The sequence below is a fragment of the Mustela putorius genome, unplaced genomic scaffold, assembly GCF_011764305.1.
Source record: "Mustela putorius furo isolate JIRA1106 unplaced genomic scaffold, ASM1176430v1.1 tig00000174_pilon_pilon_pilon, whole genome shotgun sequence".
Taxonomy (NCBI): Eukaryota; Metazoa; Chordata; class Mammalia; order Carnivora; family Mustelidae; genus Mustela; species Mustela putorius.
The window spans coordinates 6,700,215-6,726,870 of record NW_025421304.1 but is presented as its reverse complement, the minus strand read 5'-3'; the positions used below and the strand labels follow the sequence as shown (position 1 = coordinate 6,726,870).

The 26,656-nt window shown below is 48.5% G+C and overlaps 1 long non-coding RNA gene and 1 pseudogene across 1 annotated transcript; both read left to right on the top strand.

Annotated features, from left to right (window-relative positions):
• The first annotated feature begins 9,491 nt into the window (after nt 1-9,491).
• LOC101676454 lies at nt 9,492-23,452 on the top strand. Its single transcript, XR_200400.3, has 3 exons — nt 9,492-9,596; nt 21,199-22,072; nt 22,787-23,452. It is a non-coding gene; the product is annotated as an uncharacterized LOC101676454 (long non-coding RNA).
• A 607-nt stretch (nt 23,453-24,059) lies between these two features.
• Nucleotides 24,060-24,909, top strand: LOC101676149 (annotated as a pseudogene).
• Nucleotides 24,910-26,656: the final 1,747 nt, after the last annotated feature.

Here is a 26,656-nt window from a genome sequence, read left to right as displayed (position 1 = left end):
TAGTTATATTTAACAAAATAGGTAAAAAAAGAAAAAGAAAAAAAGAGAGAGAGAGTGTGTTAACAAAACAGTTAAAATTCTTAAGGAGATGAACTGGGGGTAGCCTGAAGTGCCAGAGGACTATCAGTATCAGGGACTTAAAAAAAAAAAAAAAAAGATTTCTTAATGTAAAAATCCAACCAATGAGCTCAGAAAAAGAATGATCACTGCTGAGAAGTAAGTCAGTGCCCTGGGAGTTCAAGTGGAAGAAAATCTCATTGCAGTGCAAAACCAGAGAGAGATTTGGAGGACAAATCTGGGCAATCTAATCTAATCTTCAAAGGAGAGGGGTTTCAGAAAAGGGGAGGAAAAAAAAAAGAACATATAAAGGGAAAAACAATAATTGAACAATTAATTAAAGAACATTTTCTGAGCTGAAGAAAGCCTTGATTAAAGGGGCTCATAGAGTTCTAGGAAGGATTAATTAAAAAGACATATACTTAGACCCTAGTGTAATTTCTGAATTATAAACTTCCAAAAAAAATAAAAGGATTACTGACAAAGGAAGGAAAGCTCAGGTTGGTATTGGCTTTCTTGTCTGCCTCCTTGCTATACAATGACAATTGTGATTTCAGAGTCTTGCTGGACAAGGACAATGACCCAAGAATCCCATATCCACACAAGTTTATCATTCACATGTCAGGGTGCCCTCCATCTGAGGAGAATGCTGGAGAGATGCCTCAGCCCAAACCGGATGGATCAGGAAAGCAAAAAATGGCATGGAAATTGAATACAGAATGATCTCAACAAAATCCAGACATTGGAGCTGAGGAAGAAGGTGGAGAATGGTGAGAAGAAAACACATAATAAAGTGACTCAAAGGCTTTCATCTAGGAGAGAAAACATTTAGATAGAGGGATAGTTACTTGAAACTGATATAGCTATGTGGTGGCTTAAAAAATAATACCCACAAATTCTTTAGTCATCTTCCCCTTAAGAGATGGAGCTTAATTCCCCTTCCAGGAAGTGTGGAATTGACTTAGTAACTGACTTCTAACCGACAGACAACACAGTGATGGGGTGTGACTCCAAGACTAAGCCATCACAGGCACTGGACTTCCTGCCCCGACTGTCTGTATCCAGAGCAGCCCTGTGGACATCAGTCTATGTGACAAAGAACTGAAACACCCTGCCAGTAGTTACACAAATGAGCTTGGAAGAATATTCTCTGGAAACAGTCAAGCTTCAGATGGCCATAGCCTTGGCTGACACTTGATTATAGCTTTGTGAGAAACCCCAAGCCAGACCACCCACCTCAGCCACTCCTAGATGCCTGACCCACAGAAACTGAAATAATGATTGTCTTTCCCTGTAAACTGCTGAGTTTGGGGATAATTTGTTAGCTATCAATAGTTAACTAATGCAATCTGTTAAGAAATACAGCTTTCTAGAATTGTTAGAGATGGGAAGGTAGCCATTAGTGGAAGTGAAAAGCATCACAGAATTACCAAATTAATAGGAGGAAAGAGTGATTAAAAACCCAAGCAAATCCACAGAGGCAACAAAATGGGAAAGGGAAAATAACAATTAATAAGGTAAACATAAACTAGAAAAACGTTTAATAAAATTAGTTAACATAGAATAAGATTAAAGAAGCTAAACCCAATATATATCATCTATCATAATAAATTATGAATTTTCCTCACAAATGTGAGGAATAGAAATAAAATCCAAATAGATACTGTTTGCATGAGACAGCTCTGAAGCAAAGATACGGAAGAAGGTTGAAAGTTAATTATTGAGCAAAGAGATATCAGATAGATGCAGACAAAAAGAAAGCATAGTGATGATATGAACGTTAATCAGCATATAATCCAAGGGGCGAAATACTGAAGGACAAAGAAATTATGAAATGTGAAGGTACAATTCACAGAAAAAATACCTTTCATAAACACATATGTACCAAACAATGTAATAGTCAAACACATAGGGCAAAATTCCTAGGAATACACAGAGAGCATGATAAATACACAAATACTATCATTTATAATACAAAAGATTAATTCTCTGAATATCCATCATTCAAATCCCTGTAGTTAAGTGATTGTTTGGCAAACAAAAGTAGACTTAATGCAACAACAACAGGAATAATGCTTTTTTATAAAGCAGCAGACATTAAGCACCTACAGTGTGCCAGCTAAGGTACTAAGCACTTTGTATATATTAATCCTTGAGGCCCTTACCACAAAATACATGCCATGATTATTACTGTTTGCTGAAATGGCTGTAATAATTCCTCCCATCCTGGTACGTATAAGCCTTGCAATGTGACTTTACCATTCCCCCTTTAAAGAGGAATGGTCTAATTTTTTTTTTTTTTTTTTTTTTAGTCCATTGACTCTCATCTGGCTTTGTGACATGCTTTGACAATAAAATGTGGCCAAAGGACTTTTTGTGACACTTAAGCTAGGCCTCAAGCGCTAGGCCTTGAAGCTTCACTCTTGCTCTTTTGGAACACTCCCATCATCATGTGAAGAAACCTGAACTAGCCTTCTGAAGACTTGTGGCCAACCACCAGTCACCAGGCACTTGAGGGAGCCCTTTTTCAAATAACCAGCCTCAGATGAATTACCAGATGGCTGTAGCTGCATGAGTAACCTCAGGCAAGAGTAGCAGAAGAAACCATCCAGTTTAACACAAATTACTCAGTCACAGAATCATGAGAAAATAAAATAGTTGTTTAAAATTTTTTGGAGTGGCTTATGTTATAGAGAGAGATAACTGATAAACCATTTGGCAAGTAAAGAAACAACAGGCACAGAGAAGTTGAGTGCTTTGCCCAAATTTTCACAGGTGTTATGAGGTTAAGCCATGATTTGAATCTAGGCACCAATGAACTGAGCTTTTATAAGATTAATCCCCACTCAAACATACCTCTCAGTGTGCAGTTTCCATCTATCCTAGACAAATGCACCAACCCAAAGATGGTTTTAGAAATGCTATAATAGAATACAATGCCATTCAGTTGCAAAGTGAAACTACAAATATATTTGTATATACAAATATACAAAAAATATATAGGATATTATGCAGTAGGATGAATATATAGGATTTTAATTTTTTAAAAACATTCAAAATTTGTTTTAAAAAGTGATACTGGAGAACTACTAGAATCACATGCAGAACGAGTAAGAGTAGTAAACAATGGACAAGAGAAATTTTATCAAAAAACAAAAAGAGAGAAAGAATATGTTCTGATTATTGTGACAGAAGCTGTTAATGGCCACCTAATAGCCATTCTCTTCTTATCAACAGCAACATAATTTTGTTCAGCATAATGTGCTCAGTTAAAAATTTTACGTCCCAGATTTCTATGATACAAGGAATAGCCATGTGACATTTTGGCCAATGGGATATGAAAGTCTACTTGTGGGATTTCTGTGGAAGTTATTGTCTTCCTGATTAATAAGGGATAGCCTAAACTAGTGAGAACATTCTTCCACTGTGTCCTGCCCCCCTTCTTTGAGTTGCGACATGGATATGATGCCTGGGGTTGCAGCAGCAGCCCTCTTGAGAATGCAAGGAAGAAAGCAGTACCCCAAAGATGACAGAGCAGGAAACCAGAGGAGACACATCTGCAATGCTTTCTTTCAGCAGTGGCACCCTAGCACATCTATTTGCCCTTGGAGTTTTTGTCATATGAGAAAAATAAGCTCTTAGCCTGTTTAAGTTGCTAAATTGGGTTTCTGTCAAATGCAATCCTGACTGATACAAATAGCAAAGGATTAAGAGAGACCCTTAGGACGATAGCTGAAGCCATCAATTACCTTTTGCAAAACATAATAGCATTGCAGACGTCAAATGTGAAATGAAGGGTGTCTTGTCATGCTATCACACAATTTTATTAGAAACATTATACTTCCAAAAAGTCAACATTAGATTTATTGTTTTTAAGCAAACTTTTCATCCAAGTACTATATACATATGGGAAAATGGGAAAGTACACTTGATTTATATTTGTTTGTTCTAAAATTATGACATTACTATTGCAATTATAACCTACATTTTGGTAAATACCCCATAACATAAATGCCCTTTTCATAATACTTGGTGTTATTTCCCACAATATAATGCCAATAAAACCTTCTTTTTACTTTTTGTATGAAATTCTGCCCATATTCCAAAGTGGATTCACTTTAAGTGGTTTTTTTTCCCCCTCCAGTACAGTAGTTGTTGAATATTGATGATGTCCTGTATATTTTTCAGGAAATTGTAGATAAAGATGTAGAAGATTTTATAATAAAGTTCATTGTTATAGGTTTTACTCTGTACATGGAGAACTTACAGTTCTCCATGAGAACTTCTCTCATGTCTCCTAGACAGTTGTGAACATCAATTATGTGCTTGGCCACCAGCAAAACCTTAGGCAATCTCAATGAAATCAAGATTTTTACATGTCACATTCTCTGATTATATCCCACTGAAAATGAAGCAAGGATGCATGGGTGGTTCAGTCAGCTGAGCATGTGACTCTTGATCTCAGCTCAGGTCTTGATCTCGGGGTTGTGAGTGCAAGCCCCGTGTTGGCTTTCTCAAAAAAGAAAAAAAAAATTTTTTAAAAATAATCCCTTCAAAAAAATCACCAAGGAAAACAAATCTGTAATACTTAGAAACTAAATAACCTTTTCCAAGTTATCAGGACCAAAAAGGAATTAAGAAGAACATTTCACACCATTACCTAGGGGTTGAGTTAAAATCAGATGCTTGTAGTAAAGAAACTTTTTTAGTATTAAAAAATGAAGTGAAAAAACCCCACCTAAGTATTTAAGAAATTAGAAAAAGAACAATACAAAAGACCATACTACACACATTCACATAGTAGGAAGAAATATTAAAGGTAAATTTATAAATAATAAGATAGAAAACTGAAAACAATATAAAGATAAATGAACCCAAATATGGCCTTTAAGAAAATGGATTCTTTTCAAGCTAAATTTTGGAAAAAGAAAAACGAAAAGAAAAGATAAAAGCAAAAAATATTATTAAAAATTAGCAAGTAGTTCCAAGTACAGACCTCATGGTATGCAACTTTATGGCAGCAACTTTGTAATTTAGAGGAAAAATGGATAATTTCTAGAAAAAGACTGATCATCAAAGTTTATTCAATTATACATAGAAAAAGAAATCTATGTTGACCAAAAATCATAAAAGATTTAAGTAGCATAAACAAAAATCTGCCATAGGAAGGTAGCCTATTTACTCCACATTGTTTTGGATGCAAGCTAATGCAATAAGAGAAGAAAATGAAACAAGTGGTATACATAAAACACAGAAGAGACAAATATAATTCCAATTACTTTGAAATATAACTTATTATAGTAAACCTTCTTATCTAAAAACATGATATATTGTGCAAATAATGCTTTTAACCTTTTAATAAGATCTAAAAGCTGTCTGCTTATAAATATTGAACTTTTCTTGTTAAATTTATTCCATATTATTTTCTGGATTTTGTGAACATTGTACTTTTATTTCCCCTCCCCTCCATTTCTATTTATAATCATTTATTGTGGATATTGAGAAAACCATTGGTTTTTTATCTATTTATCCAGAATCTGAGAACCTATGAATATCTCATTTAAATTTTAAAAAATTAGCATTTTCATGTAAAGTTAATTCTTGATAGCACTATAATTTATTTCCCCATACTGATGGACATTTGAATTATTTCCAATTCTGTCACCTTACACGTAATGATTCAGGAAACATATTTGCCCAGATATCAAGATATGCTGATATTTTCAGCAGAGTCTGGAGAGGAGGGTTACTGGGTTAAGAAGACATCTGCACTGGGTCTGAGACCCTTGGATGCACAAGAAAGAAAAAGATCTTTCTACTAAAACTTTATTTCAATGTCATGTAGATAAGAAAGCTTGGTTAATTTGGGGTTCCCCTTCTTCTGGGTGTGAGTCTAAGTTTGAGTCCCCCAAAATGCCCAGGTAGTTCTCTCTCCTGGCTCTGTGTTGGGGAAGGGGAGGGTGAGGAAAGGGATGGGGGACTGGGATTAGCTGGGAAGTCCAGGCAGTTCTCTGGCTGGGCTACGGCAGTCCCGCAGTCCCGAGGGCCTGTTGCCACCTTACCAACAGAGCCCAGCATCTCAGGAGAGGGCCTGCCTCCCACAGAAAGGCACAGACACCTGGCAGTATTTTTTGCTTTCTCAGGGCTTGGCTTTTGTCACATCCTCTGCCTTTTTCTCTGTCCCCTGCAGGCCCCCCATCTGGACCCGAGTCCAGGGCAATCTTTTCTGAAAGGGAAGGTGGAGGGCTGGAGGGAAGCTTCCCTCTCCTTAAATCTCTTCTTGCCCTCCTAATATTTCTCCAACATGCTCTCTGGGCCCTGTGCCTTCCCTATTTATGTAAGGGCTTAGTTTTAAAAACCCAAAGCTGTAAAAACACTTGTAGGCTTCCCCCCAACCCCCAACTTCTCTCCTGAGCTAATAAGGGGAGAATGGTGATGTGCCTGCCTAGGATGGGGGTGCAGGAGGAAGGACAGAGGGAACTGGGGGAGGGAGGGAATAGTAAGTGGAAAGAAAGCACGCAATAACCAAAAAAAAAACAAAAAACAAAAAAACAAAAAACAAACAAACAAAAAAAACAAAAACAAAAACAAAAACCACCAAAACCAAAAAAAACTCCTGTTCCAGACATTTATACATTGTAATAAATAGTGAACTGTTCAAAAATATATAGCAATTCACCCTCCCACCAACAGCGACCTCCATAGTTGTCTATTTCCCTCCAACCTCACCTGCTCCAAATGCTGCTGTTCTTTTGGATTTTTGTCCCCCTGGTGGGTGCTGTTCTCATCCGAATGTACCGACACTTAGAAATGTTGAGTCTTTCAAGAGCTGCAACTCCTTTTCTGTGAACTGTGTCCTACCTTTGCCCATTTTTCGATTGAATCGGGCTTTTTTCTCCCATCTGCAGGAGGCTTTTGTTTAACCTCAGGTCGCGCAGGGTTGGGAAATAGAGTTGATCAGGGTTCTCCCCAGGGGGTACACCGGGTTGTCTGAAAGATGCAGCAGGTCAAGAGCCCGCATCCCAAATGCACACAGAATGTACAGGACTACGGTAGTGAACAGGGTCGGGGGGGGGTGGGGGGGTGGAGCAGGCTGGACCAGCATCACACTAACGTCCTTAGAAAGAATAAAAATAATGAATTGGGGGCGCCCATGGGACTCAGTGGGTTCAGGGCGTAGCTCTTGATTTCAGGTCGTGATCTCAGCCTTGTGACCTGAAGCCCCATGTAACGGAGCCTGCTTAAGATTCTCTCTCTCCCTTTCCCTCTGCCCCTCCCCCACCTCAAAAACACAAAAAACAAAACAGTGCATTAGGTCCAATAAAACACAAGTAAAGGGAGAAGAGAAGAGAAGCCAGTGATGCTCTGGGACAGTCCACAAGCCCTTCCCAATCCCACACCCTCTCCCACACTTCCTTTTAACTAGCACGGCAGTCCTCTCCGTGAGAAATCATTTTCCCATTGAGTGGTTGATCCAGAGAGGCCTGGAGAAATGCAGGGACTTGCAGAGAAGTAGATGGGAGAGCCAGGAATGGGGTTTGAGGCTGCCCTCCACATCACTCAGAAGTACTTGTTCTCTTATTTCCCTTCATTGTTTTTGTTGTACTTCATTATATTTTGTCTTTGTTTTTTTAAGGACTCCTAAAGAAATGTGTGGCTCAGCAATGTGCACACAGTAGGTGCCTAATCACTGTCTCAGGGACTGACCCAGAGGCGTCTAGTCAGCAGGTCTTCGAAACTGTTCATTCCGCCCCCATCCCAACCTGCCGCCCTGTGGAAGGGCCTGAGCTGAGACCCTCGGGGGCCACAGGGCAGCTGCTGGCTGGCTGGCCCAGCCCTGGCGCCTGCGGGACATTCCCTAGCTGGACATCCTGGCTGCAGGCCCGGGGTGGGTGGGTGGGGGGACCGGCAGCAAAGGGCAGTGAGGGCTGGGCACAAGTGTGACTGGCCAGGTGGGCTTTTTATAGCGTGGCCCAGGGAGGTCATTCTTAATAGTGGCTTTTACACTGATCACACACTTTATTTCTAGCTCCTTAAAGGCTTCAGCGGGAGTCGGCCTCCTGGCTTCCACTATGACCCTCCTCCCACCTCTCCTCAAGTCCCTGGTGCTGATCTCTCCCAGGGTCTTTTCTGTCTGAAGAGTGCGCAGGAAGTGATGGCCCTGGGAACCCCGATTTGCAGCCCCTTCCCTGGGGAAGAGGATTCTGGCTCCCTCCTCATTATGGCCGTGGCCTAGCCGACCCTACAGCCCATTAGGCGCCAAATGTGCATTGCTCTTGGTGGCAGACTTGAGGCTTTCTCCAATAGCTCTGAGTGGGGAGCCCAGCCCTCTGTCCCTCTGTCGACAGCCCCCTGGCCACTGCACCCCACCTTGCTCAAGCTCAGAAAGGGCCCGTGACTTGCTTATGAGGCCTTGCACCCACTCCTTGCCAAAGGCGTCATGTCTAGCATTCCAACCAGGCTCTGGGCACCTTCGGGTGTGATGGACGCCTTCGGGAGTGGGGTCTGGCGTGGGCCTTGCAGCCGGGAGAGCCGCGCAGGCTCCAGCTCTGCCATCAGACCCTGGAGCTGTCAGTTTGGAGAGGTGACAACCCCCTCCCACTTCCGCTCAGGACAGAGCGGCCAGCTTGTGAACCCCCTGGCCGGAGGGCTCGCTCTCTTCCTTCAGCCCTGGGGGTCCCCGGCGCCCGCTGCCCTTGAGGCCTGATTGCTGTCGAGCGTCCCGGGCCTCCTCCAAGCGGATCAGCGCTCCCGCCTCTGGAACGGCCTCTGCCTGGAACAGCCGCCCGAGGGGGCGCCCCGAGGACTGGGCACGGGGTTCGGGGCCAACCCCTCAGCAGCCTGTTACCCGCCACAGAGGGCAGAGGCCCCCGGCTGAGAGGGCCCTGCTCCAAAGTTGCGTCGCGGGTGGGATCCCCGGGCCTGCGTCCCGGCCGGCCCCTGCGTGCGCTCCCTCCAGCGGCGCGATCACAAAGCGTCTGCTGCCATCTGGTGGCGGCGCCCGGGCAGCCGTGCGCAGCGCCGGGCGGCGGGGCCAGGGGCGAGGGGCCAGGGTTCACGGATCTGCCATTGTCCCTGGAGCCTCGCACCTCCGCGCCCCGCAGCCAGGAGGCCTCCCGTCTCCGCCCTCAGTGCTGCTCCAGATTTCCCCAGCGAAACGGTGTCCGGACGGAGGCAGTGTGGTCGAATGGTTGGCGCCGGAGCTTTGGTGCCCGCGGCTGGCATCCCAGCTGGGTATCGTGCAGCAGGGCTCTTCAGTGTCTGGATCGTTCTGTCCTGCGTAAAAGGGGCTGAGCCAAATGTGTGCCTTGCAAGGAGCCTGGGCAGATGCTTGTAAAACCCTTGCCCAGGGTAAATCCTAGATGTTACTCTGATAAAATCCCAAACTGATTCTCAGCTTCTCAGACTCCTTCTTCTCTCCCTACCCCCAGATCTCTCTCTGCCTCTCACCAGGGCGCAAAGTTGGCCATGGCATGGATTTTCGGTTTCTCCATCTGTAAACTGGGGATGCCAATGCCGATCTCCCACTCCCAAATAAGGTAAGGGGTATAAAAATGGCTCCGCCTCTCTGCAGACAGGTGTACTGGCCTCAGAGGTCTCCGGAGGCTCTACTTTTAAGCTCCCAGAGGTTAATTCTCCGCCAAAAAGAAAAGACCCTCCCAGCTGCTGTTTAAACTTGCAGGCTCTGTCCAGAGCCTTGAGGACAGGGCCTATTTCCTGAGCTAAGGGGATCTGGGGGACTTTCTTCGCTCCCTCCCAGATCACAGACCTGGGGGTCCAAATCAGGGGTCATGATCTCCCCCTTTCACAAAGGCCTCACTGAAGCAGCTGCCTCACCCCTTTAACCATACGGTGGAGTAATTGAGGAAAATAAACTTCCCTTGAAAAAAAAGAAAAGGCTGTTTGGAGCCATTCACACACGGGGAACTGTCCGTAAGACTTGGGTTTGGTGCGTATGTACACGCCAGGTCTTACACACATTCCAGTAGGCTGCAGCTTTAATTACTTCTCAGCAAGCAGCCAGAAGGGGCCTACAGAACCGGGCGTGACAGCCAGGTACGCCACAGGGAGGGGCACGTCTCCAGCCGCCGCCACTCGGCCTGGGAAAGCGCCCGCTCCAATTCAAAGGTATCAAATATTTGCCTAGCTGTTCAACATTTCTTCAAATAATATACTCACGGCTAATTCATATCGAGACTCGATGTCTTCATCTCTCCCAGGCCTCCCTCCTGGATTAGCGCGTCTCGTCTATTCTGGGAGAAAGTTGTCCTACATTCTAAAAATAGGCCCTGGAGTCCGGACACTGGCATGCACCGTCAGCGGGCGCTGTTTTGTTTATCTTGAGGGCTGTCCTCTGGGGGCAGCTGCCACAGCCCAGAGGCACACTCATGAGACAGCCAGTGTGTGCAGAAGGTGGGGTCCTCCCGGGATGTCTGCTCTGGCCGCTGCCTTCCCAAGGAGGCTGTGATCCACATGTAAGGGTGCCGCACCCAGCCTGGCTTTTGACCCCTGAGGGAAGTAAGTGCAAGGTCCTTTCTGCTCCACATACAGGTCCTTTTCTTCCGAAACATTAGAAGCCCAGGATGTCCCTGTAGCAGCCAGGACCAGGCCAGAAGCAGGTGGCATGCTGGTCCGGGCCACTGGGGAGAGCTTAATAAAGGGACTTATTTTCAAAGGGGTCGCGGGAAGGAGGGACAGCACCCCGCGCCTAGCAGCAGTGGGGCTCTCCCCCTCATCCCCCCAGGTTACAGGGCCCAGAGGGGAGAAGCTACCTGAGTCTGGAAGCCAAGATGGCTGTGGGGGGTGGGGCATCTGACCACAGTAGTGATCTGGGGGCAGGAGAAAGCCTGAAGCATGGCCACCCAACCGCCCCAGTCTTGTGCTATGGTTCCCCAAACTCAAACCCACCCAGAAGGCAGAGCAGCATGTCGATGTATCCGGTAGGGGTGCTGCAGGGGGAGGTACACAGAGCAGGGGAGGGAGGGTGCAGAGGATGAGATGTTCAGCCTCCTGTCCCTTTCTTGGGACCTCTCCACCTCCCGAGAGTCCTCCTGGCTCTCCTTGACCCCAGTCATTATGGCTCTCGTGACCTCACCATCTGCATCTCTTCCTACTCCCCTTCTCTTTGGTTCCCCTGAGCGATATCTCCTCCACTGCCCATGCCCTGAGGCAGGACGGGGGCGGTGGGCACCATGCCCCTTTCCTGATTGATGGGGTTGTAGTGGGCCCAGCAGCTCACCCCCTATCACTGCCCACCTCCAGGGCAGGGAGAGCCTCTGTACCCTGGACACTGGCGTCAGAAGATTCGTCTCTTCCTTCTCTAAACTGCTCTGAATGAGGCCGATCAGGACTACTTCCATGTATCACTGCAAGGACTTCCCCGTCTGCTTCCTCTTGTCCTGCGTGCCATGCTGGCTTGGACCGAGTGAGTAGGCTGCCACAAAGCCCCCAGTGAGAGCCCCTCCTGGGCACCCGGCCTGCACACAGGCGCTGGGGTGTCTGTGCTCTGGGAGCACGGGTCAGGGGAGGCTGGACCCACCACCCATTCACTCTGACATTTGGCGAAAGGGACCCAGAGCCCCGGTGCTTGGGCTCTGGGTGAGACCCCGGCTGTGTACATGGCAGGGAAGGATTTAGTGTCTACTCTTGACAGATACAGAAAGGGAGGCCATGGCATAGTGGATAAACCCCTCGAAGCCTCAGCTTTCTTCTCTGTTAAATAGGATTGACATTCCCTGTCACCAGGCTGGCTTAGGGGTGATGTGAGTTCACTGGCAGTTGTTAGGTGACAGCAACTTGTCCATAAACCTCAAATGAAAGGTGGGACCTCCCAGGAGGAGGCTAAGGGTCACACAGAGAGTAACGGAGGATGTGGGACCTCAGACAGCCAGGGGAGGAACGGATGTGGGCCCAGATGGCCAGCCCTGTCTCTGGATTTAAATGGGATAAAATAACTCCCAGAATGAATATCGCCTCTACGAGGCATGTCCCCTTGTGAGGGCACCCCTACTAACGGATCTCACCATGGCACAAAGAATATTCTACTCTCCCAATCTGAGGATGATATAGACAGCTGGCTAATGCAAAATGAATTTTCATGTTATTTTTGCTTATTTTTTAAGTCCGTTGGGTGCATCGCGGCTGATCGCTGTTCTGACATTTTTCTTCCCTCATTAAGAAAGATGCCCCTGGTGAGTTACCTGTGCTGGGTTCAGAGCGGAAAATAAATATCGCTGGCATCCACTTTCCTGTGCTCTCTGGGTGTAATTAAGAAAGAGACACCTGCAGGAGAGAGAAAGCACAGGGCAGAAAACGGCCAAGCGGTTACTCGTCACAAGAACTCCCCGGTTTGGGGGACCATCCCAAGGTCACCCCTTCTACGACCTCCTTCCTGACCTGTTGGGGCTGAGGTATCTGCTTTTCTTTGGGGGACCTACCCTTCACGGGAAGCCCAGGTCGTCTGGATGGACCCAGTCTGTGCCCCAGCGGGGAGCCAAGCCTGGACAGTCAGAACTCGTCTCGGGGCTCACCGGGAACTGCTTCCTGAGATACTCCTGGGCTGAAGCTCAGCCTAGGGCCCGAGCTATTTTGACATTAGGAAGAAATTGTCTTCAGAGAGAAGCCAAACGGGGATGCCTGGCTGGCTACGTCGGGAGAGCATGCGACTCTGATCTCGGGTCTTCGTTGGAGTCTTATGCTGGGGGTAGAGGTTACTTAAAAAGAAGGAGAGGTAGAGGGAGAAGAAGGGGGAAGAGGAGGAGGAGGAAGAGGAAAAAGGAGAAGAAGGGGCGGGAGCTGGACAGCTGGGCCTCTCAGGAGAATTTGGGATCTGGCGTGCCTTGCGAGCCCTGGGTACAGGGCTCCTGGACTTAGCAAACAGGCATGCTAAGTCAGGATGAGGGCCCCCCACCTCGCCTCCCTCTCGCTGGGCCCAGCCACTGCCTATGGCTCAGGGAGCTGGTTGGTGGGTCCGTTGCCAGAGGAGGCAGCGGGCACCAGGGCACAGGCTCAGGGCTGCAGCTCAGGAGCATTGGTTAAGGCCCTGATTTCCTGTTTTGCCGCCCCCCCCCCCCCCCCCGAGGTCGTCCCCAAATGGCACAGCCAGCTAGCAGCTTCAGTGGCCGGGTCTGAGGTGGGGGTTGACCGTCCTGTCTCCTGCCGCCCCCCCCACCCCCGTGCTCTCAGAACCCAGGGTGTGAGCTGCAGTCGTCCCCTTTCCTTTATGACCTTCTGCCATAGTCACTGTGAGCGTCTGTAAGACACCGGGTGGGCACAGCCTGAGCCCCGTTCACCAGGCTGGCTTAGGGGTGACGTGAGATCACCGACAGTTGTTAGGTGACAACAACTTGTCCACACCGGGTAGGCACCTGACATCCCACTTCCCATGGTATTCTCTCTCTCTTGGTATTCTCTCGTGGGGTGCCCTGCTCCTTTCCTAGACAGCAGAGATCACCCTTTATCATTGTTCAGTGGTTGTCCTGTTTACTAGACTCACCACTATCTCTCCAGTAATTGTTCAGGTCTCAGAAGGTGGAAACTTTTATTGTTTTTCTCCTAATGTGTGTCGGCACCGAAGTCGGGGATTGGCACACCGTGGGCCCTCGAGAAACATCCATGGAGTGACCGAGTGGGCGGGCACGAGTGGGCCAGGGCCCGGGCCTGGTGCTGGAGGGCAACAGAGCGGAAGGCCGGGCATCCGGGGCCTGGAGCGGTGAGGGCTGAGAGGCGGACCCTGGCCTCCAGAGAACCACGGCAGGAGGCAGAGCATGTGGAGTGCCAGTGTGGCCCGACTCAGAGCCCAGGGCTCTGAGAAGAAGACAGGAAGCCTGCTGGGTGGAAATGCTCCCTGGGCAAACTCTTGTGGCTGCAACACAGGGGACTGAAGGGACATGTAGAAACGAGAGAAGGGGGAATCCTGTCTGCTCCTGGCTCGTGTTCACCTGCTACTTTGCTCCTGGGTCCCGTCTCCCTGAGTAGAAAGTCAGCTCTCAGGGACAGACACCAGCTGCGATGCCCCCCGCCCATCCCGTGTCGTTTGGTTCAGGGCTGGTCTGTGTGGCAGGTAACTAACCATGCCCGTCACCCACAGGAGTTGGCTTGTGAGTGTTTAGAAAGCATCTACATAATGTCCAAGTGTCCCTTGTGCAGTGCCCACGTTCAGGCCTGTGGTGAGTAGGGGTGGGCAGGGCAACCCAATGGAGCAAGACTCTACCCAACAAAGGAGTGCAGGGGCCACCTCAGCCGTCCATCCCTGCACTAGTCACACCTCACGGCTGGCCCCAGGGTCCCCCGACATGAGGCTGGTTCTAGCTAGAGGAGAGGTGTAGACCATTAGGCTTTGGTTTGAATCCAACTTTACCACTTAGTGGTGAGCGGTGTGGACGAGTCCCTTGACTTCATCCACTTCCTGCACCTGAGGAAACCCCTGGGGGGAGGAGGAGCCTATGGACACTTGGGGCCCTGAGGAGGCCTCCTCTGCCCCTGTGAGGCCATCTGGCCATGGCCACCTCATGCCCTCCACAGCATCCTCAGCTCCGGCCCCTAGTGCAACAGGGAGCCGCTGCTTTCTCTGCCTCCCTGTCTGGTCATATGTCTTGAGAGGCAGGACCTGGTACCCCTGGTTGCTCTTCTTCCTCCCTCCTCACTGCCGAGGGCTCAGCACTGGGCCTTGTGCCTTTTTGGTACCCACAAGGCATTCAATGAATGAACGACATGTGAATGACTCACATCAACTGATGTTGTGGAATTACTGAACTATCTTCTAATTTCCCCCAAACTATCTGCCACCTCCCTCAGCAGGGAGGGGGCCCTTACTCCCCACCAGGAGAGGCAGGGAGCCCCACACCTGGAGCCCCAGCTGCAGGACCCACCCCCAGATGCTCCCACAGGGGCGCCCTGGGCCCCTCCTGTGAGCAGTTACCTTCGGCCTGGCTCTGGGGAAGCCTGGAGACTGCAGAGGCCCCCAGCCTCCTCCGCTTGTGGACCATCCAGTAGATGGGAGGTTTGCAGCCACCGGCACAGCTCCCACTCCTGCTCATGTGGGACCAACGATCAGCATCCATGATGCCCGAGAATGGCTTTGTTAGCGAGGCTGCCCGTGGGGAATCAGTCTCTGCCACTCGCGGAGCTGGGCAGCCCTGACAGCCAGGGCCCCGGGGGCGGAGGGCTGAGATTCTCACTTTAAATCTGGCCCCTCTGATGTCGGTCCAGTCCCATTCCCCAGAGATAAGCTGGCTCAGTCTGCCATCTTTCCAGATAGTTCCCGTGGAAGCAGAAATAGCCTAAATTCTAAGTGTCTAGACACTGACATATGGGGTTTCTTGATATTGTTTTCATACAGGAAAACTTGCTCTGAAAAACACTGCTACACACAGACACTCACATGCCCCACGCCCCGCACATGAAATCCTGACTTTCAAAATGCTCAGGGCCCTTCCTGAACTTGCGGGAGAGATGGTGTCGTTGGTGTTTGTTCCTGGTGAGTTTTAGAGAGCTTTCTTCCAACACACACACGCACACACACACACACACACACACACACACACCCCTGACAATTTGTCTCTTCTCCTCTTCCCAGCAGCAGGGGGGTCTGGCCCTTGAATACGAATGGGCCTTTGCTACATGCTGGAAAATGAGGCATCAGTGTCCACGAGGGCCGTGAGCAGAGGACACACAGCCCGAGGCTGGGAGACAGGAACCCTAGACGGGGAGCCAGGACAGGCTCTAGACAGACAGCCCAGCCGGGATGCTGGGAGTCTCTTCATCCTGGCTTGCCCATCAGGAAACTGGGAATGGTATTTGTGCCCTTGCTGGCCAGAGGTGGAAATCTCCGCAGAGGACTGGGGAAACAGAGGTTGCGGCTCTGACTTGTGAGGTGGGGAGCAGCCAGAATAAGCACGTGGCCTCCGGAACCAGCTGTCTGTGCTTGAATATTGCCCTGCCCACTGCCAGCCGGGTGACCTCGGTGGAGCTCCGTAAGTTGTCATGCCTTGGTGTCCTCATCTATAAAGTGGGGACGGATCATACGACATCATCGGGTTTGGGTTAGGACGAGACAAGTTCATACGCAGAGGTACTGACTGACACCCAGGGCCCGGAGCTCCACCAGGACAGCCTCCTCCTAGCGGGGTCCTATTTCAACCCAGACTCTTCTCTAGCACACAGCCCCTGCCCTCAAGACCGGGCCTCCCAAGGGTTAGAAGCCCAAGCTTACTTCCCCTTGTGGAAGCCTCCAGTATATTAAGTCATAACAAAATGCCACGGCAAGGTTACATAAGTTAAGGTAAACTGAATACATTTACATAAAGCAAGTTAATGGCTTTCAACAGACACGACGGAGACTCCCTGGAAACCCTCCGTGGACACAGTGACAACAGTCTGCACTCCATGTTCATCAGGAACGAGTGGCCTGGGGAAAATGGCCCGCCCTCCCTTTGCCCTAGCCTGCCCAGAACAGGGCCTGCCTGGAGGCATTTCTGGGGGGAGGTAGGAAGAACAGAAACAGCCTGGCTCCCAGCCTAGGCAGAGGCAGAGATGAAGGGAGTTCTTTGGAGCATGCTAACATGCTGGGCGGCCACAGAGGGGAAGCAAGCGGGCTGCCCCACACAGGTGTGCGCCCAGGGACCATGGGGAGCCAGCCAGGACAGCCACACGGAGCCAGCCAGGGTCTTGTTGCGGGACCGGCCTCCTTGGGACACATGCTTGCTCCCCAACGATCCCAGGGTGGTCCAAGAGCCCGTGCAGGATGTTTTAAAATGACCTGTAGCTTTAATGACTCTGAAAAGTCTCAGTTCTTGGTGTGTCCCCACGCTCCCTGGGACTGAGTGGCTGGAGCTCAGCTGTAGCAGCGGAGTCGACACACAGCCTTCAGAATAGGACAGGAAGCTCCAGCTTCCCTCGCCGCCTGGCTCTCTCCTTGACCCCACAGGACCCGGGTAGTTCTCCCTCTGTGTGACCCGCCCTACGGGTGTCTCAGGGCTCCTCCAGGAAGTACCTGGCTGGCAGGACGGGGAGAATTTGGTTCTCACCTTCCTCCCAGAACCCCCACCTAGCTCCTGTGTCTTTCAATCCTGGCTGTGCATGACTGTCACCTGGGGAGGGGGCGGTCTTTAAAATGCGGACACCTGCTCCTTTCCCCACTCCAGAGCAGCGGCACCTGCTAAACCAGTCAGGCCCAGGTGTGGCTCCGTTGCAGAATCTGACCCACTACAGAACTTCAGCCCAGGCTAGGCGCTGCTCCCGGAGCCAGTCTGAGCAGAGGACTAAGGTGGAGAGAGGCCACTCTCCAGTGCAGCCACGAGAGAAATGCTAGCCTGGGAAAATGGGTGTCAGGGCCCGGAGATTCTTTGCACAGTGAAGACTGTGGGTCGGATGGAGCAAGACTTAGCTCCGAAGCCAGCCTGTGGACCACTGTGGACCGAGTGCCTGATCAGGCGTTCTTTCCCTTCCTTTCTTGCAACAAGGTACACATCTTTTCATGGTCTTGGGCCCAGAGGGACAGGGAGCGTGATGCCAGCAGGAGCAGCCTGGGGTTCCAGAGTCTCTCCATCTCCGCTTGCTCTCAGGGAACTGAATGCCCAGACATCTTTTGGAATGGCGTGGAGGTTCCCAAACTCCAGCACACGGTAGTCATGTTCCACGGTGCCCCGGAGCGGGTGCCCGGCGCTCCGCTTGGAGATGGGCTGTGGCCGAGGGGGCCTGCATGCGTCTCAGGCACTAGCCTTCTGCAGATGACAAGAGGAGTTGTGGATCAACAGCCCAGCTCCCTTGCCCTTCGCGGGGGTCTGAGAACTGCTCTATGTGTGTCCCAGGTCCCAGGGGTGAGGGTCCCTGCAGCGGCCCCGGCTCATTCCCCCACGCTGGACTGGGTTCCTTCCGCAAACCTTGGCCTCATGATGCCACCCTCCTCCCCCAGCCCACCAGAGTGTTTGGAAAAGCCCCCCCTTTGCTCAGTCTGCCCAGCAGCCTCTCAGTGATGAAACCACCTGGGGCAAAGGAGGCGCCCTAAGGCTCTAATTACTGGATGTGGATATCATGCCCCAAAGAGGACAGCAGAGAGCAGGTGGTTTCCTTCAACCTGGTGTCAGATCTCTGGCTCCTGGGGAAAATGGCTCCTTTGGTTTCCTGGCTCCTGCCCCACGGACAAATTAAACCAAACAGGGTGAAAAAAGTTGTCATTTGGAAAAAAGTCTTGTGGCCATAGGCTGCAGGGGTTGGGGTCTGCAAGACCTGGAGTTGACGTGCTTGGGAGAAGCAAAGACCGGGGAACCAGCTCCAACCAGAACAAACTTCACAGCTGGGACAAAAGCGACAGCCACCGGTGGAAGCGAAGAAAGTTTCGTGACTCCTCTCTCCCAGAGATCTTTCCAAGAGCTTTATTTTTCTTGCCAGTTGGTTAAGAAGCAAAAAAGGAACAATAGATTCAAGCTGAAATAATTTGCATTTATGATGAACACAAGGAATATCTACCTTGCATTTTCCTAAAAAAGAAAAATTAAACCCCGTTTTTAATTAACTGATAAACTATTAATCAAATTTTTGCAATGTTAGGTGACACATTATTCATTTAGATAGAATGACTGTGAACTTAAACTAATCAAATCTGATTTGCCCACATAGGCTTGATTGAAATACATTTTAACTAGCATATACAAAGAGAAAATCTTGGATTTCTTACCTAATCTTCAGAGTATACTGCTGAGTTAATAAGGGCAGTTTTTTTTTTTAAATGAGACCACCATTTCTTCATCTGCATATCAAAATCAAGAGGGACTTAATTGCAAAACACATATTCCTGAAATCTAATCATTACACTGCTTTAGGGTATTTTATTGAAGCATGTTAAATTATGGACAGAATATTAATGATGGAGCTAATCAAACCCAATTAGTCACTTCTAACAATAGTCACATAAATATACAAGTCAGGTACTAAAGTACTGTAGATATGATGTAAAATTGTTAAAATATTAAATGTATGGGATATTTATGAAATATTCATGTGGAATTTAAAGCCCAAAATTATCGGATAAGTCCCTTTAAAGAAAACAAGTTAGGCAGTGTCCTACAATATTTGACTGGAATTCACAAGTTTTCACCTATTCTTCAGGTACATTTGAATCCAGGGGATTAGCGAGTCTATAATCAATCAATCAGCAAATTCTAATAAGATGACTTACCATATTCATGACCCAAGATTTCACTCTTGCATCCAGAGACTTTTTTCGTTCTTTTGTTTTCTGACTTTTTCAGGGCCTGCTGGAAGGGTAGGTCTGGAGTCTTGAGGCCTTGGGGAAGCTGATGGAGAGGTAGACACAGCCGTTTGGGGCCAGGCAGGACCCTCCCTCCTCACCACCATCCCCCGGGCAAAGCCAGGCAGGATGAGGCAGGGAAGCCTGCCTCATAGGTGAGGTTTCAGGAAAGGATGCTCAAAGGCCCAGGGCAGTTCTGGTCTTGGCCTGTGAGGGATCTTGGTGGAAGATTCCAGGCCTGGGAGCTGGGCCAAAGCAGGTAGGCAGCATGGGATGTGGGAATCCCCCCTGCAGAGATCTCCCCCGATCCTGTGTTATTTCAAGCAAGGCTGCATGGTCCCAGACCAGCATCCACGCATGCCTGTGTGACAGTTTCACCCCGGGCTGGCTCCCAGGACTTCCCTTCATAAAGGAGGCTGTCAAGCCTCACATTTCACCTTACTGGCCCTTACCCTATCCTAGTATCCCATCCAGACCTCTGCTTTCCCCTCTCCTATCCTCTTTCTAGAACACTGTCCTCCTGCCTCTCATGCTGGAGTCTCAGCTCTGGGGCGAGAGTGGTCCTAGGGCACAGGGCCCAGCTCTGGCCAAACGTCCCAAGTGGAGTCCCAGAACCCTAACCCCGGCCCCCTCCATCCATCTACCCATCCATCTATCCTACAAACACTTACCAAGAATGTGTACATCCCAGGCCGCATGCAAGACCTTCCGCTCTAAACTTGGGGAGCATAGAAATGAGCAGAAATTATGTAAATCATGTTGCTTTTTCCTGTACATCATGTAGCTCCCACTTCAGATAATGGCACCTCTGTTTTCCTTCAAAGAGCACCCACCCCCACGTTCAGCCTCTGAGGCTTAGGGGCTGCTCTACTTCTGGGACTCACAGTGGGGCAGGTGACCCAGGCCTGGCAGCAATACTCCATCCCTTCGTCCCTGGGATCGGCTCGTAGGTGGGAATGTGAGCGGAGGGTAATCTTGAGGGCTTCTCTGGAAGTGCAAGGAAAGACACCCCTTTTCTGCTGGGGTGTCCTGGAAGCAGAGGTTGAGGCCGCAGCATGAACAGAGATGTGTTCACAGAGGAGAAAGTCCTTACGACATTGCTAGAGTCTGAATCCAGCTGTGCCCTGAGCTTTTACTTACCTGAGCCGATAAATCTCCCCTCTTTCTCTTTCTCTTTTTTTTTCCCCTTAGCCAGTTTGAGTTGTGTTTCCTGTCACTCGCAACCCAAAGAGTCATGGCTAATAGGAGAGAAACAGAAGAGATACAGTCTAGACTCTGAGAGACAATGTGGAGACGGGGGCGGGGGGTGGTGGTGGTGTCAGTAGCAGGACACAGCCTCGCCGCTTCTGCAGGCTTGTGCGACAGGAAGCTGGACAGAAATCTGCCTCTGGCCCTCGAAGCACTGGCAGGGCTGCGTCTTCACCCCTGGCTGCCCCTTTGTCACCCGTGACAGATGGCAGTTGGAGTCAATGGTCACCCTGCCGGAGGTGGTCAGGATGTGGACACACTGAGCATCATGGTGGGGTGCAACGCCCGGCATGTGGCTCAATGAGGAGTTGCAGATGTGCGCCGGTGGATAGATTTCCAGCAAGTTTCCATGCTGCACTAGTCCTGAAAATGCAAGCTCCTTCAGACAAGCTCCCTCTTGCCTGGCACCATGGCCCTCCTGGGGGTAGCTTCTACACTTGTGGCTTTAGTTCCCCTGGTCCAGCTGTTCTTCAATTTGCTTGCCCTCAAGCACCTTCCCCAGCCTCTGGAAGCCTCCAGTTTTTGTCATTTCCTCTCGCAAGTCCCACATCCATTGCTACTTCCTCCATGAAGCCCGCCCTGGTTCTTCCTAGCTCTGCTGGATTTCTCCTCATTCTTTTTTTTTTTTTTTTTTTCTTTAATAGGCTCCAAAACCAGCGTGAAGACCAACACAGGGCTTGAACTCTGAGGTCAAGACCTGAGCGGATGAGATCAAGAGGCAGACACCAAACCCACTGAGCCACCCAGATGCCCCGGGATCTCTCATGACCTCGGCTTTCCATGCATTGGAGTGGGAAGGGGATATCTTGGTGCAGAAGCTACATCCACATTTGGATGGGGGCAGCAGCAGAAACTAAGGGCTAGACTGACATACTTCCGCCAGAGATGAGCAGGAGAATCAGCAGCAGGGCCATGAGACTCCTCATAAGGACATGGGAGTGCTGTTCACACCATACACTTCTAATCTCCAGGGAGGGGGCGATGCCCTTGACCCAGGGCTGTGACCTGGGTCCCCACCAGACCACAAGCCCCCATGGGCAAGTGGGGAACTGGCCTGTTCCTTCAGCCTCCCAGTACCATAGGAAGAGTTGGCTGGTGGACAATTCCGGACTCTGAGGACTTCCTGGAGGCTCTGAGACCCCTCTAGACCTCTGAGACCAGGCTCTAATTGACATTTAGTTTTGGGTCTGCATGTGGCCTGCATTTATGGGCCATTGGTACCTTGTTGCACCAGGCTAAGCTGAAATTTCATAAAGTACTGCATATAATTTTGAATATTTTTTAAAAAATCAGATACTCATGCAAAATCATAAACACTAGTTAACATTTTTGCCATTTCCTCCTTGGACTTTTTTTTTTTTTTTTGAAATACAAAAAGTAGAAGACGACATGATGTGATGTATTCATTGCCCAATGACAGGCACGGCGTGTCTTGAGTGTCCTTCTGCACGTCTCCTCGGGCACATGTGGAAGCAGCTTTGCTCTTCATTGCCAAATTCTCATTCCACCATCATGCGGGTGAGTTTTCCCAGATCTTCTCTGACACTTGGTATTATGACTTGATTTTTTTTTCTTTTCTCATGGGTGTGAATAGTAGGTCATGGTTGATTTAAGGCAAATCTCCCCAATTGTTAGATGCCCCATGTGCCTTTTCAGGCGATTTTTCATCCCCCCCTGTCATCAGGTTGCTGGCCTCCCTCCCAAGATCGGGTCCTTACTGGAGGCAACAACAGCCATTGGGGGTTTCGGGTAAGCAACTTAGCCTTCATGTCCTTGTCTGAGAAAGGACCAAGTAATGGCTCATTCATGAGTTTTAGACCATGCAGACATGCTCTTTCAGCAATCAGGCCTGGGGTGATGCTTTCATTTTTGTCCAAAAGATGTGAGTCCAGAGTGCCATTTCAATTCAAGCGGAGCTTCTCCGTAAACTGGGGTGGCAGAGAACAGTGAGCCATCTCCCAGAGGAGGCTGGGGAGAAGGTAGGGGTGGAGGAGGAGCACAAGGGCCACCTTCAGAGCTCCATTTTGTGGAGCACTTGCACTGCAGAGACTCCTGTTGCCTCTTGGCAACAGGCTGTCCTCCATGCAGCCCAGGCAACTGACCTCTCCTACTCAGGGTCCTTGGCAGGCCTGTGAAGAGGAGGCAGGGCCCAGGGTCAGGTCAGCTGACATCACCAAAAGGAAGCACCTGCTGTGGGAAGTGCATGTGACAGGTGATTTATTTCTGCCCTAGGTTCCCCAAAAGCCCCGTCTTATCTCTGCTTTGCAAGGCCTCCCGGGCCCAAACAGCAGAAAAACTCTGTTCCACTCAAGACAGGAGAGAACCATCTAAGTGACTGCCTGAATTTCCTTGGAAAATTTCCCTGGGAACACCATGAAGCAATTTGTCAGCCATCAAGTCCCCATCAAGTTACCTAAATTTTGAGTTACCCAGAAAGCAGTATCAAATCACCTTCAAAGGCATGGGTTTCAAGGGTACAATCTGATGAGTTTTGGCAAACATCCACGCTTGTCTAAGCAGACTTATACCTTCCAAAATGCATCATTTCCATGGGTTTTGATCCTATTCGTTGAAAATACAAAACTGCAAGTCTTCCTAATCAGTGAGCGAGAACACTGACCCACATTAGTGAAGACCGGTGTCTGCTGGCTGGATTTTAACAGAAAACCTTTGCATAGTTGGTCGATAGAGTGGAAAGTGAGCCGGTGACTTAGTAATGCCTGTTCCCCACTTGGATCCACATATCTGTCTGAAGTGTCTTTATAGTCATTAAACCGAGGATCAAGAACCAGGCTTCTGAACTGTTGCCTCACAAAGTGTTAATCAAGACTTTCAAAAATAATGAAGCACATTTAATCACATTGCCACTCACAAAGAATATCATAATTAATATGTGGATGAGAGCAAAAAGATTATGTTGTTAATAAATAAGTTATTTTAAATATTGTTTATCTCTATCTTCTCCTTGTAAAATGTGTGTTTTGTCTATGTCTTATAATAGACACAGTGAGATAATACCGTAGGATACAGCAGACTCGTGGGCAAGGACTTGGATGCAGGTTGTTGGTTAGGGAGGTGGTTTGGGGAAGCAGGTGGAAAGCCTTGGGGAGGGAGACAGGGGTACACTAGGAATGGTCTGGCTCACTACCACAGAGGGTACATGAGGCATCACGTGGAATGTGTTCCGATTGTCCCATTGAGGGAGGGAGAAGCTAGGAAAATTTCCACTGGGACACTTGTCTTCTTTTGCTTGGGAGTTGCCCATGGATGTCAACTTCCCACCACTTCTGGGCTCTCCTGAACATTGGCTAAGCCAATGTTGGACTTTGGAACGGCATTGGAAGGCACTGAAAAAGCCTTAAGTCTAGCAAGCAGTGAGGAGTCAACACCGTGGCTGGAAGCTCTCACCTGTGTGGGAAGGAGCCACAGTTACTGTCACTGAGCTTAGCCGTGAGCTGAGGAGATGTGGGGTGACCATTTACAATGTTCGCTAGGAGGTCTGTGTTTGTAAATGTCTGACTGAAAATGTGCTGACACTGACTGGACATGACTAACCTGGAGGCTGTTCGGGAGGGTGTGGATCACCCAGGGACTGGGAATAACCGAATCCAAACTCTACCCTTGTTATTACCCGTGAAAGCATTGCTTTCCTTGGGGCGGTGCACAGCAGCAAGATGGCAATGCAGAGTTCCAGGAAGAGGAAGTTTGTGGCCGATGGGGAGCTGGCTGAAGATGGCTACTCCAGACTTGAGGTCTGAGTTACACCAGCCAGGACAGAAATCATTATCTTGGCTACCAGTACACAGAATGCTCTTGGTGAGAAGGGCTAGTGGATCTGGAAACTGCTGTGGTTCAGAAGGGGTTTGGTTTCCCTAATGATGGGGAGAGCTTTATGCTGAAAAGGTGGCCATGAGAGGTCTGGGGGCTATCACCCAGGCCCAGTCTTCATGTCACAGGCTCCTTCTTAGAAGGCCTTGCTGTGCAGAGGGCCTGCTCCAGTGAGTTCGGTGCATCATGGAGAGTAGGGCCAAGTGTTGTAATGTCCTGATGTCTGGGAAATTCCAAGGCCAGAGGGTTAAATCCAGGAAGTGTGAGGATGGCCTGATGATTCACAGTGGGGACCCGTTGACAATGCTGTGGGCCATGTGCTACTCAGACAGGGTGTGCTGGGTATCAAAGCGAAGATCGTGCTTCCCTGGGACCCAAGTGCCAAGACTGGCCTCAAGAAGCCCCTGCCTGAGCACATGAGCATTGTGGAACCCATAGATGAGACATTGCCCACCACCCCCATGTTGGAACAGAAGTGGGGGAAGCCAGAGCCACCTGCGATGTTGCAACCTGTACTCACAGCATAATAGTGTCTCCTTGGCAGCTGGATATGGAGTCTGGATATTGCTTTGTAAATATCTTTAATAAAATCTTTGAAAAAAAAAAAGTGAAATTACACCTGCTCGTCCTAGCCACCATCCAGCCCTTCTCCCTGGCATCCAGCCCAGATTATTTTGTGGGTGAACTCAGTTAAATCGTTAAGGACCAGACCATAACCATGCTGCCTACTGTCCCAGAGCACAAAAAAATAGACCTACTATGTTCCTAAAAAGAAAAACTTGCTATTGAATTTATGGTCATTCCCTTTGGATTAGTTTTCAAATTTAATGTAACCCCAATCAAAGGGAAAGTTGTTTTGTCAGGATTGTTATGCCTTTCTTTTAAAAACTCCTAGAAGACACCCCTTAATGCCTTTGAATTTCATTTTTAATCTACTTAATTGAGGTATAATCTCCATTCCAATATATATATATATATATATATATATATATATATATATATATGCTGCATCCACTTAAAGCAGACACTTTGATGAAGTTGGTGGATGTTGGCACCTCTGGAAACAGCACCACGATTGACTTACAGAGTATTTCTACCACCTCCAGATGTTTCCTCATGGACCCCTGCAGTTCCCCATCACTCTGCCCCAGCCCCAGCAACCACTGATCTATTTTCTGTCACTGGAGATTAACTTGAATTTTCTAGATTTTTCCATTAGTGGAATTATGCAGGATGCATTCTATGTGTCTGGCATCTTCTGCTTGGCACAATTATCTTGTTACTTATCCACGTGGTTTGTTCATGTTTATGACCAAGTACTTTTCCATTGTCCAGATAAACCACATTTTGTTCACCAGTTGTTGTGTCTTTTAGGTTGCTTCCAGGGTTTGACTATTACAATAAACAATGAACATTCGTGTATGAGTCTTTGTGGGTGTACATCAGTTTTCTATTGCTGCTGGAACAAATTACCACAAATGCAGTGCTTAAAACAATAGTCATTTATCACCCCACAATTCTGTATGCTGGAAGTCTGGATATACAGCATTGCTCACCAGGATCCTCTGGCTAGGGTTTTATAAGGTTGAAATCAAGGTGTTGGACATCTTTGGCTCTCATCTGGAAGCTCTTTGGGGAGAGTCCAAGTTCATCTGTTTCCTTTCAGCTGTAGGACTAAGGGAAGCTCCCAGCCCAGGCCAGTCTTTGTGCTTAGAGACTGCTCTCTGGTTCTTACTCATGGTCACCTACATCTCAAAGCATCAAAGGCACATCAAATCTTTCTTATAGTCAGAATCTCTCTGACTTCTCTTCTCCAGCTGGAGAAAATTCTCTGCTTTGAGGAGCTCATTTGCTTATTCTTGGCCTGTATGATACAGAATGATCTCCCTTAATTACATTTGCAAAACCCTTCTTGCCGTACTCATAGATTCCAAGGGATTTGAGTATGAACATCTCAAGTATGTTCATTTGAGTATGAACATCTCAAGTATGTTCATTTGAGTATGAACATCTCAAGTATGTTGAGTATGAACATTGAGTAGGCCATTCTGTATACCACAGGATATGTGTTTTAACTTATCTTGAGTTAAATACCATAGTGGAATGGCTACATTGCAAGGTAGGTGTGTATTTAACTTTACAAAAAAGAAATATGTCAGTTTGTATGTGAAAGTTCTATTTGTTCCATACCCTTGCTAGCACTTGGAATTGTCAGTATTTTTTATTTTAGCCATTCTAAATATGTAGTTTTAACTTGCATTTTCCTGATGACAT